The following is a 12,086-nucleotide window of genomic DNA, read 5'->3' as shown; positions in this document are numbered from 1 at the left end:
CCACAGCAACGCAGGATCCGAGACACATCTTCGACTTACACCACAGCTCATGGCAAGGCTGGAACCTTAACCCACTCATCGAAGCTAGAGATGGAACCTGCATCCTCATGGATATCAGTTGGGTTCATTACTGCTGAGCCACAGTGGGAGCTCCCAGCTTCTAAATATTTTTGAAATTTATTTTCAACGTTTCTAATATTTCTCAAAGGTAAAATTTCCCTTCCCAAGCTTGGCAAGGCTATCCGAGGCTGAAAAGGACTTATTCTCTTTTTTGATGTTTGTGTTCTACTGAGTTTTGATTTGGAAGGAAAGGGCCATGTGTATCTGGCCAGATCTTATATTACAATAATGATTTACCCTGAAAAGTGCTTTTATATAGGAAGTGACAAGTAATCTTGGTCTCATAAATGACAAGTAAACTTCTAGGTCACAGATCACTGCTGCTTTTTGGAAAATCGCACCCTTGACCCAAATATAAATCAAATTTCCCTGAATGTTTGATCACATCCATGAAAATCTTTTGTTTCGCCTTATTGGAAAGTTGTGAGTTTTCTGACTTTTCAGGAGTCACCCACTATTCTCCTGACATCTCTAGACCCAGCAATCCCTTTATCTTCCTTACCCACCACAGCCATCTCACCTTTTTTATTTCTTTTTTGGCCGCCCCGTGGCATATGGAGTTCTCAGGCTAGGGATCAGATCCAAGCTGCAGTTGCAACCTACACTGCAGTTACAGCAACGTCAGGTCCTTTAATCCACCGTGCCAGGCTGGGCCTGGGATTGAACCTGCATCCTGGTGCTGCAGAGATGCTGACAATTTCATTGTGCCACAGTGGGAACTCTGTCATCTTCTTTAAGCTTTTTGAAGGGTGGGTATTCTGATGGAATGAAGTGACATATTTTGCTCCTGGGCTTGCAGCGGCAGTGTTCACAGGACTTCACGACATGTCAACTTTTTTTTTGTCTTTTGAGGGCCACACCTGCGACATATGGAGGTTCCCGGGCTAGGAGCTGAATCTCAGCTACAGCTGCTGGCCTATGCCACAGCCACAGCCACACCAGATCCAAGCCACGTCTGCGACCTACACCACAGCTCATGGCAACAGGGGATTCTTAACCCATTGAGCAAGGCCAGCGATTGAACCTGCGTCCTCATGGATACTAGTTGGATTTGTTACTGATGAGCCACAAAGGGAACTCCCAAGGTCAACTTCTTTTGAAAGCGCCAAGAACTTTTAAAAACAAATTTTAGTTTGAGATAATTATTATTAAAAAAATTTTTTTTTTTTGTCTTTTTGCCATTTCTTGGGCCGCTCCCATGGCATATGGAGGTTCCCAGGCTAGGGGTCTAATTGGAACTGTAGCTGCCAGCCTACGCCAGAGCCACAGCAATGAGGGATCCGAGCCACGTCTGCGACCTACACCACAGCTCACGGCAACGCCGGATCATTAACCCACTGAGCAAGGGCAGGGACCGAACCCTCAACCTCATGGTTCCTAGTCAGATTCGTTAATCACTGCGCCACGACGGGAACTCCCCTAGTTTGAGATAATTATAGATTCACATGCAGTCATCGGAAATAGACAGAAAGGCCCCATATACCACTCGCCAGGTCGCCCCGAGGATAACATCTTGAGTAACTACAGAACAATATCACAGGAAAGTCACATTGACACAATCCATTGAATATTAACATTGACACAATTCATTGACTTTCTTTGGATAGCACTAATATTAACATGTACTTGTGTGTTTGTGTCTTTAATTTGAACAGCATTTTATATTATAAATAATGCCAAGCTCTTATTGATTGAGGAGGCACTTGTTCCTTTTCCAAAGAATGACTGGGTGGTGAGGGTTTATCCGTGTTTCCCCTACTTGCCCACATGTCCCTTTGGAGAAAGCTCGTGTCTTCTGCATCTTTAGTTCACAAAGTCCAGTGAGGGCTGCTTCAAGTGGACAACAATACAACAAACACTCATGGTCACACCTCCTGTGTGCAAGGCTGTGTTCTGTGTGCCTAGCCTACAAGGCACGTTTTATGACTCTTTTTCCCACATTACAGATGAGGAAACAGAGGGTAAGAGGCTCAAAAAACATTTGCTGAATGAGTGAGAGTCTGTAAGGGATCTGGCCGCCTGCCCGCACCAGCATCAGTCACTGGGGATGGACGGCCCTTTTGCTTATCGTGGGTCCCAAGCTCCATAATATCAGAAAAGAAATGCTGCTCATTGATTCCTTAAATCTCCCCTCCTCTTCTGGAAGCCTCATATAGGAGTTAAGGGCACAGTTTCCAGAGTCAAATTTTGTGAGTCCAAAGCTGGCCCTGCCGCTTAGCTCTATGGCCTTGGGTGAGTTACTGAAGCTCTTTGGGCTTCCATCCTCTCATCTGTGTAATGGGATAATAGTGGTACCTGCCACAGAGGGTTGTTGTGAGGATTAAATAATAATGTGCTTAGAGTGTTCAGTATTCAGAGTAACACATGTCAGGGACTAGACTTCCTGTGCTTTGAACACCACCGATGCTACTGAACTCCAGAAAACTGGCACAGAGAGCATATGGTACCAATTTGTGGGTCATTCCCCCATTATGATTACAATTCCTGTTTTCCCCCAATACTTTCAGGCACTGGGCTGGAAGACTCTGGGCTTAGGATTGGAGGTTTGCTGGGTAATAAAAACATTTATCTTGGGAGGACTCTTCTGGCCAGTGTCTGTGGCTCCTTCTTCCTTCCCTCTCTCTCTCCCTCTTCAACTTCCTTTGAAAATCCTCCCAGAAGTAATTATGGAGAGCTCATTAGGTCCTGTGTCAGGCAGATGGGGACAAAGAGGTAAGCAGAAACTGGCTTGGTCCCTGGCCTGGTGTAGCTTGTATTCCAGTGGGAGAGTCATTGCCTAAAAAATGACACAGGGGCAGCGACATCATGGATGCAGTAAGCGCTGCTGCAAAGGTCAGGTGTGGGGCATGTGGGAGAGGGGCCGCGCCTGGTTCTCTGTTCACCAGAGGGGTGAGACGCACAGCCTGGGAGTCAGCAGCAGCAGCAGCAGCCCGGCCGCTCTTGAAGCTAAGCTGGGGAGAAGGTCCTGGTTTCCAAAGTGATGATCACAGCTGACGCTGGCTGTGTGCCCAGCCCTGTTCCTAACACTTTCCATCTATTAACTCAAGCAGTCCGTACATAAAAGCCTCTGAGGTTGCCGACAATACCGCCCCATTTGACAGAGGAAGAGACCGAGGTCCAGATCCAGTAACCTGTGCATGTGGAAAATACTCAATAAGCAATGCACGCATGGTTGATTTTTCCAGTTGGTTCCCACTGGCAATGGACTTTTAGAGGCATTTCATGTGCTGAATATTCAGAGGGAAGGTAGTGACTCTCAAAGGTCAATGTTTTTTAAAATGATTTTTACTTTTTCTCTTTCTTTTTTTTTTTTTTTTTTTTTTTTGCCTTTTCTAGGGCCGCTCCCTCAGCATATGGAGGTTCCCAGGCTAGGAGTCTAATCGGAGCCGTAGCCATTGGCCTACACCACAGCCACAGCAACTTGGGATCCGAGCCACGTCTTTGACCTACACCACAGCTCATGGCAATGCCAGATTCTTAACCCACTGAGCAAGGCCAGGGATCGAACCCGCAACCTCATGGTTCCTAGTCAGATTTGTTAACCACTGTGCCATGACAGGACCTCCTACTTTTTCCATTATAGTTGGTTTACAGTGTTCTGTCAATTTTCTACTATATAGCAAAGTGATCCAGTTACACATACATATATACATTCTTTTTTTTTTTCACATTATCCTCCATCATGCTCCATCCCAAGTGACTAGATATAGTTCCCAGTGCTATACAGCAGGATCTCATTGCTTATTCCCTCCAAAGACAATAGTTTGCACCTATTAACCCCACATTCTCAGTCCACCCCACTCCCTCCCCCTTGGAACCACAAATCTGTTCTCCAAGTCCATGAGTTTCTTTTCTGTGGAAAGGTTTATTTGTGCTGTATATTAGATTCCAGTTACAAGTGATATCATATGGTATTTGTCATATGGTATTTGTCTTTCTCTTTCTGACTTATTTCGCTTAGTATGAGAGTCTCTAGTTCCATCCATGTTGCTGCAAATGACATTATTTTGTTCTTTTTTATGGCTCAGTAGTATTGCATTGTTCAAGGGTCAGTTGTATCCCTCTTAAATCTTTTGTCTTCTAAGAGATGTTTCCCACTAAAGAGAGCTAGTAGGTTATAAATGATACCTCCTGTCATTTCCAAGATTGTGCTGGACCCTGCACTAGGAAATTCATACCAGTATCCAACATAAATGAGCTTTTCCAGTCCCAGCAAAAGCTTGTTACCTTACTCTGGCAAAATAAACAAAGAACAAACCTGAATTCAACTAAGGAAGCAGCCTTCATTACAAGCGGCAGATTCCAGCTTTTCTCATCCAGTAAATATCATCTCATCTCTTTTGATATTTACTTATTTATTTATTTTGGGCCTTGCCCACAGCATGTGGAATTTCCTGGGCCAGGGATCGAACCCAAGCCACAGCAGTGACAACACCAGATCCTTAACCCCTAGGCTGCCGGGGAACTCCATCATCCTATTTTTTAAAACAACTTCGGGGCATAATTTACATTTCTTAAAATGTACCCATTTTTTTTCCTTTTTATGGCTGTTCCCGTGGCATCTGGAACTTCCCAGGCTAGGGGGCAAATCGGAGCTGCAGCTGAGGCCTATGCCACAGCCATGGCAACATCGGATCTGAGCTGAATCTGCAATCTGCGTTGCAGCTTGCAGCAATGCTGGATCCTTGACTCACTACACCGGGACAGGGATTGAGCTTGCATCCTCATGGACACTGCATTGGGCTCGTAACCTGCTGAGCCGCAGTGGGAACTCCAGAATTTACCCATTTTAAGTGTACAGTGAAATGCTTTTCAGAAAAGTTCCTGAGTCATGCGTCCATCACCACAATCAAGTCTGAGACATTTTTGCCACCTCAGTAAGATCCCTCATGCCCATTTATAATTAATCGTTGCTCCCCTTCTGAGCTCCAGGCCACCACTAATCTAATTTCTGTCTCTGTAGCTTTCTGGACATTTTGTATGTGTGGAATTGTACCCCATGTGGTCTTTTGTGCCTTGCTTCTTCTGGTTGGCCTTAGAGGTTTTGTGGACTACCCTTCTCATGGCAGGTATCCCTCGTCATTCCTTTTCACGGCTGAATAACACTCCATCATGTGGACAGACCACAGTCTGTCTATCCAGTCATCTGCCGACAGGCATCTGGATTGCTCCCGGTTTTGCAGTATTACGCATTAAGCTGTCGTGATCATTTTGCACAAGTCTTTGCGTGCACCCACGTTTTCATTTCTCTCTGGGGTAACTACCCAGGAGTAAACATTGCAGGGCTATGTGGCAAGTACCCATATAACTTTTTAAGAAACTGCCAAATCCTTTGCAGCATGGCCATCCCACTTTCCATTCCATTAGCCCATCCACCATGGATGAAGGCTCCAGTTTCTTCCTCCTCAGCAGGATCCTTCTTGCCTGTCTTTTCTGGCTTCTCTTGAGGGAAATGACTGCCCTTGACACTGATCAAAGGCTCACTGGGTGCCAGGCTTTGTCCCCACGACCCTATGAGCAGGTGTTCTTGTCACACTCCAGATGAAGGGATTGGGACATGCACCTGTGAGGCAAATTGTTCAGGCCACAGGTGAAGTGACCACAAAGCAGGCCGGAAATCTGAGGGTGTGGGAGCTGGGCCCAAGGGGACAGAGGGGAGAACAGCTGGGAGAAGGTGTGGTCTAAGGTGGGTGCCCTGGGCCTGTCCAGGGAAGGCTGGAAAGGAAGCTGGGAATGCTCCCTGTATGACCACAGGACGTCACCCCCGCCCCAGGGAACGAGCATGACTTGGAAGGACCGGTTCCCAGAAGCCGAGCCCCTCCTGAGCTCTTGTTCCGTGGAGCAGAGGGGCCCTCTTGTCCCATCCCCATCCTCCCGCCTCCCATCCCCCCGCCTCCCATCCCCCCACCCCCACCTCCCATCCCCCCACCCCCACCTCCCATCCCCCCACCCCCACCTCCCATCCCCCCACCCTCCCCACCTCCTACCCCCCCAATCCCTCCCATCCCTCCCCAGCCTCAGAGAGAAGCACCGAGTATCTCAAAGAAGCACCACCCTGTTCCTCCGAGGGACCACCTCTCACGAGGAGCCTCCTTCCGGCCCTCGGTGGTGAATCATGACAAGATTCGAGGAAAAAATTCCCGTCCAGCGGCCAGCAGGTAGGAGGCCGGCCCGGGCTCCACGGCCCTCCGTAAATCACCCTTTTGAGTTGGCGTCTCTCCGGATTGCAATTACAATCCTTCAGGCCCGACACAAAATCATTGGGCTGGTAAGAGGAGAGTACCTGGGTAATGTGTTTAACCAAAATTAACCTGGTTAAGCCCTGACTCTATTGAACATGAGAAAGTGCGATGGCCCTGATCGATGCGTCCGCGGCCCAATTTACTCCGGGGCTGGCTTTGGATTTCAGTTAAGTGGGCCAACCCGAACACGGGGATACTCATGTTATTAAATTACCTCCTTGTCACAGAGTTCCGATTATGGTGGAGTTTGTTTTGTGTCAGCCGTGGGGGGGCTGGTGGGCGGAAGGGTCTTTGGTGCCCACACGTGCACGGGTCTGCACCCAGGCAGACCCCACCCACACACGTGTGCCCGCCAACCTCTGCAGAGTAAGAAGGGTTATAGTAAATATTTACCCCCGCTCCTGGGAGAGTTGAAAATACGGATTCGATCAAATACTCATTTACTCTCCGCCCACCCTCCCTCCGCACCCCCTTGGCCTTCTGGCAGATAAATGATGTTATTTGAAGGTATTCTTGAAATTTCTGACGGAGACTGTTTCTTAAGTGCTTTTAGAGCCAGCCTATACTTTGTAATACTTGTCATATTCTGGCGAGTAAACTCCTGGCCTTTAAAAGCCGGAACCTTACTCTGTTTCCTGAATCCGAGGGACTAGGTCATTAACTGTGAATTTCAAATGAAGCAGCCTTACAGTATATATCACAGAAATATGTTTATGAGAGACAGCAAATACCAAGGAATCCACGGAGCAGAGAAAAGCCGAAGACCCAGAGAGAGATCAGCTGATCTGGGGAGCAGACTTTTTTCTTCTCCTTTTCAGGTTTTTGTGGCTGATTTGGCCAAGTCCGGGTCTCTTGTTTCAGGTTCCTAATGGAAACATCTTTCTGGTTCCATTCAGCTCCCACCCCAATGCAGAACCCTACTGGCTGAGGCCCCTGGAGATCGTGGCAGTAGAAATGCCACTGTCTGGAGGTTAATTCTTTGAGCTCAGATATGGATGGGGAATTGGGTTTGCCTGGGGTGGGGAAATGGGAGAGATTGGGGAAGCCCAGTTGAGGCTGGGTGAGCTGCTTTTACGGTCCATGCTATGTGTCAGCTTGGTTAGGCCATGGTACCCAGTTATTTAATCAAATGCTAATCTAGGTATGGCTCTGAAGGGATTTTGTAGATGTGTAGGTGGCTGCCTTTTGAGTAAAGTAGATTATCTTTGATAGTGTGAGTGGTCCTCATCCAGTCAATTGAAGGGCTTAGGAGCAAAAACTGAGGTTTCCCAGAGAAGAAATTCGGTCTCAACACCGTTGTGTCAACTGACGCCTGGGTTTCCAGTGCTTGACTTACAGATTTTGGACTTGCTGGCTTTGTGTGAGCCAATTCCTTTAAATAAATCCACCTACCCATCCATCTACCCATTCGTCCTTCCGTCGCTCCATCCATCTTATTGGTTCTGTCTCTCTGGAGAATCTTGATTTATGTAGCTGGTTTCAGGCAATAATTTTTGGACCCTTCCCCTCATAATTTCTGAATAGTCTTCATGTGCTGCCATCTTGAATAGGCAAGAAAGCCCCATGTAAGTGCTTTGAACAAAACGTGGCACACGGGCATGCCTAGTGAGCATCAGCTGGTTCCCTCCCCACCACTTTCTCTCTCTTCCTTCTTTTTCCCCTGCTCCTTTCCTTCCTTCCTTCCTTCCTTTGTTTTTCCTTTTTTCTTTTTTGGGGCCACACATGGGGCATAGGGAAGTTCCCAGGCTAAGGGTCGAATCAGAGCTGCACCTGCCAGCCTACGCCACAGCCAGAGCAACGTGGGATCCAAGCTGCATCTGTGACCTAAGCTGCATCTTGCAGCAATGCTGGATCCCTAATCCACCGAGCGAGGCCAGGGATCGAACCCACCTGCTCATGGATACTAGTCAGTTTCTTAACCCACTGAGCCGTAATGGAAAATCCCCCTTTGTTTTTTGAGCCAGCCTTAAAAGAAGATAATAACCAATACAAAATAACTGGTGAGTGTAACAAAAAAAAAGCAGACTCACAGGTATTGAGAACAATCCAGTGGTTACCAGTGGGAGAGGGAAGGAGGGTGGAGGAACCTAGGGGTGGGGAGTAAGAGGCATAAACTATTAGATATAAAATAAGCTACAAGGATATATTGTTCAACACGGGGAATATAGCCAATATTTTATTTTATTTTTTTAAATTAAAGTATAGTTGATTTACATTGCTGTGCCAATTTTTGCTTTACAGCAGAGTGACTAAGTTGTACATAAATATACATTAAAAAAATTATTTTCCATTACGATCTATCCCAGGAGATTGGATATAGTTCCCTGTGCTATATACGGTAGGACCTTATTGTTTATCCATTCTAAATATAATAATTTGTACCTATTAAATTCAAACTCCCAGTTCACTCCACTCCCTCCCCTCTCTGCCTTGGCAACTACAAGTCCGTTCTCTATGTCTGCAAGTCTGTTTCTGTTTTGTAGATAGGTTCATTTGTGCTCTATTTTAGATTACACATCTAAGTGATATAACATGGTATTTGTCTTCATCTTTCTGACTTAGTAGGATAATCTCTGTTTGCATCCATGTTGTTGTAAATGGCATTATTTTGTTCTTTTTTATGGTTGAGTAGTATTCCATTGCGTATATTGCCACATCTTCTTAATCCATTCATCTGTTGATGGACATTTGGATTGTCTTGCCTATTGTTAAATAGTGCTGCTGTGAACAGAGGGATACGTGTATCTTTTTGAATTATAGTTTTGTCTGGATATATGCCCAGAAGTAGGATTGCTGGATCATATGGTAGTTCTATTTTTAGTTTTCTGAGGAACCTCTGTAATGATTGTAAATGGAATATAACTTTTAAAAATTGTGAATCACTATATTATACACTTTATAACCTATAATACAGTATATCAACTGTACTTCACTTTAAAAAAAGATAATAGCCAACCAGTTTTTATCTATCATTCACCCAGCCCCTCATCCACACACCCACCCATGTCTATCTACCTACACATTTTAAAAGGAATTCGAGAATAATATACAGTCATAAGACCTTAGTTTTGAAGGGCCTTTTGCGATGTTCAGATTCTTCATTTTACTGATGGAAAAACCGTGAAGCTCTGAGAGGAAGTGACATGCCAAGAGTAACACACACAGTGTGGGCACTGGACCTCCAGGTCTGGGGACTGGACCTCCAGGTCTCCGGGCTCCCACCGCCTCTTTTGTGGCTCTGATTGCATTTAATCACAGCAAGGCTGGTGAGCTTGGGGGTGGGGCAGAGGGTCTATGCAGGGGGTGCTCTGCCCCCTGCTATCCTCACCCCCTCCTCCTATTTCAGCCCTTGCCATGCTCTCTGGTGTAGGTGAGCTCGCTGTTAGGTGACAGCTCTCTAGTGGGCTGTTTCTAGAGCATCCCAGTAAGAAGAGGTACCTGCTGTTGGATATGTACCTCATCACGCACTGCACTTGACACCCCAGGGAAGTCAAGATCAGGAGGCCTGATGGAGTTCCCATTGTGGCTCAGCAGTTAACAAACCCAACTAGCATCCATGAGGACATGGGTTTGATCCTTGGCCTCGATCAGTGGGTTAAGGATCAGTGTTGCTGTGAGATGTGATGTAAGTCTCAGACGCAGCTTGGATCCTGAGTTGCTGTGGCTCTGGCGTAGGCCGGCAGCTATAGCTCCGATTTGACCCCTGGCCTGGGAACCTCCATATGCCACGGGTGTGGCCCTAAAAAGACAGGAAAAAAAAAAAGATCAGGAGGCCAGAGATCAGAGTTACGAAAGTGGTGCTGCTGGGAGACCTCACTGTGTGTCTTTCTTGTCAGACTGCCACACCTGGGCTGGCAGCCGCTTGTGCTCCTGGGAGCTTGAGGGTCTGGGCCCTCCGGCCAGCCGTGACCTTGGCACTCTCTGATTCCGTTTCCTACCTGTCCCAAGCACACCAGGACAGACCCTGCCTTCCTCGGGGTGCGCGGTGCACCGCAAAGGGCCGTGTACTTGGGCCGCCCAGGGATTGAGTCCTCTTCCAGGGCACAGCAGTGCCTACCAGTTACTGTCCTGTCCTGCCTCCCCCTCCTTCCTCATCTCCAAGGGGTGGAGGGGTGGAATGTGCCCGAAGAGAGCCACTCGGGGACCAGGGCTGGGCTGAGTGCCGTGGGCGGCCGGCGGGAGTTTTGATCTTTCCTCTTTGATGTGGAGGCTGGAGGATCAGGCGAGGATCCTGCTCTGTGGGGCCAGGATAGGGCCTGAGACAGTCGTGCTTTTGTCAACCCTACCCTAGGGCCTCCGCCCACAGAACCTGTCAGCTCAGAACGGCCTCTTGGGGGAAGAGCAGCCTTGAGGGGAAGGGAACAATGAGCTGGTCCCCAGGATGGAGCAGGGGCTGGGCTGTGGCGGGTGTGGTGTGATTTGGGAAGCCAAGTCTGGAGCCCTGTGAGTGCTTGAGAAGGGAAGTGACTTCTGGGCTGGGAGCCTCTGGAATGTGTGGGCAGGGCGTTGCCTCCTGTGGCTGCTTGGTGGAGTCCCCACCTACTTCTCTCATCCTGTGCCCCCTGGTCCTTTGCTCCCCACTCTCCAGCCCACACTGGCTATGCTACATCCTGCCTCAGGGCCTTTGCACATGCAGAACCCTGGCCTGAGATTAAAAGTTTCAAATATGCCGAAGATGACAGAACACAATAAAGCAGATAAACTGGGTACCCATCTCTGAACAGATATTAACACATTTGTCACTTTTAGTGTTTGCTTCAGAACACTCTTTTTTTAAATCGTGGGTAAGTATGTTTACCTTGTTGAGCAATGCATCTCCAGAACTTTTTCACCTTACAAAATTGAAACCCTCTCCCCACGAAACACTCAAGAACATGGAACATTTCACGATTTTGTGTGTCGTCCTTGCACAGGGGCCAGGCTCATCTCCTCTATGTCATTCTAGTTTTAGTCTGTGTGGACGAAAACACTCATGGAACGCTCATTTTTTTTAACTGTTTGTATTGAAAATTCAAAAGGTAGGAAAAGGTGGGCCATGGCCTCCTTCTTCTGTCCTCCCAGCACCTAGTTCCTCTCAGAGGGGCCTATGATGTGACTGGTTTCTAGGATACATTTTCTGAGGTATTCTGTGCATATGCAGACATGCACATATATGTATTATGTGTATATGTTACATGTAGACATTACACATTACGGCGTTATATATTACACATGTATAAATATGTGTATGTGATAGCACTAATATTTACCATTCTGTACCTTGCCTTATAAAATTTTAATTTATTTATTAAAAATTTTCATTGGAGGGAGTTCCTATCATGGCTCAGTGGTTAACGAATCCGACTAGGAACCATGAGGTTGCGGGTTCGATCCCTGGCCTTGCTCAGTGGGTTAAGGATCCGGCGTTGCTGTGAGCTGTGGTGTAGGTTGCAGACGTGGCTCGGATCCCGAGTTGTTGTGGCTCTGGCGTAGGCCAGCAGCTACAGCTCTGATTTGACCCCTAGCCTGGGAACCTCCATATGCTGCAGGAGTGTCCCAAGAAATGGCAGAAAGACAAAAAAAAAACCAAAAACCAAAAAACAAAAAATTTCATTGGAGTTGCCTTTTCTTAAAAAAAAAAAAAATAAAGCTTTGATTTAGAATAGTTTTCGATAGAACAGTTGCAAGCTTGGTTCAGAGTTCCTGTGTCCCCTCCATCCAGTTTCTCCCCAGGTTAACATCTGA

General features: G+C 47.1%; 1 non-coding gene across 1 annotated transcript; it reads right to left on the bottom strand.

Annotated features, from left to right (window-relative positions):
- Positions 1–11,230: 11,230 nt before the first annotated feature.
- On the bottom strand, positions 11,231–11,332 carry LOC146402610 (U6 spliceosomal RNA). The gene has a single exon (XR_014808682.1). It is a non-coding gene; the product is annotated as a U6 spliceosomal RNA (small nuclear RNA).
- Between the last annotated feature and the right edge of the window lie 754 nt (positions 11,333–12,086).

This window comes from Sus scrofa, chromosome 6 (assembly GCF_054392235.1).
Source record: "Sus scrofa isolate SSC_HxYL_T2T_F1_AM1 chromosome 6, Sscrofa_HxYL_maternal_Yorkshire_Landrace_v2.0, whole genome shotgun sequence".
NCBI classification, from domain to species: domain Eukaryota; kingdom Metazoa; phylum Chordata; class Mammalia; order Artiodactyla; family Suidae; genus Sus; species Sus scrofa.
The sequence above is the reverse complement of the archived record's forward strand: the minus strand, read 5'-3'. Positions and strand labels throughout refer to the sequence as shown.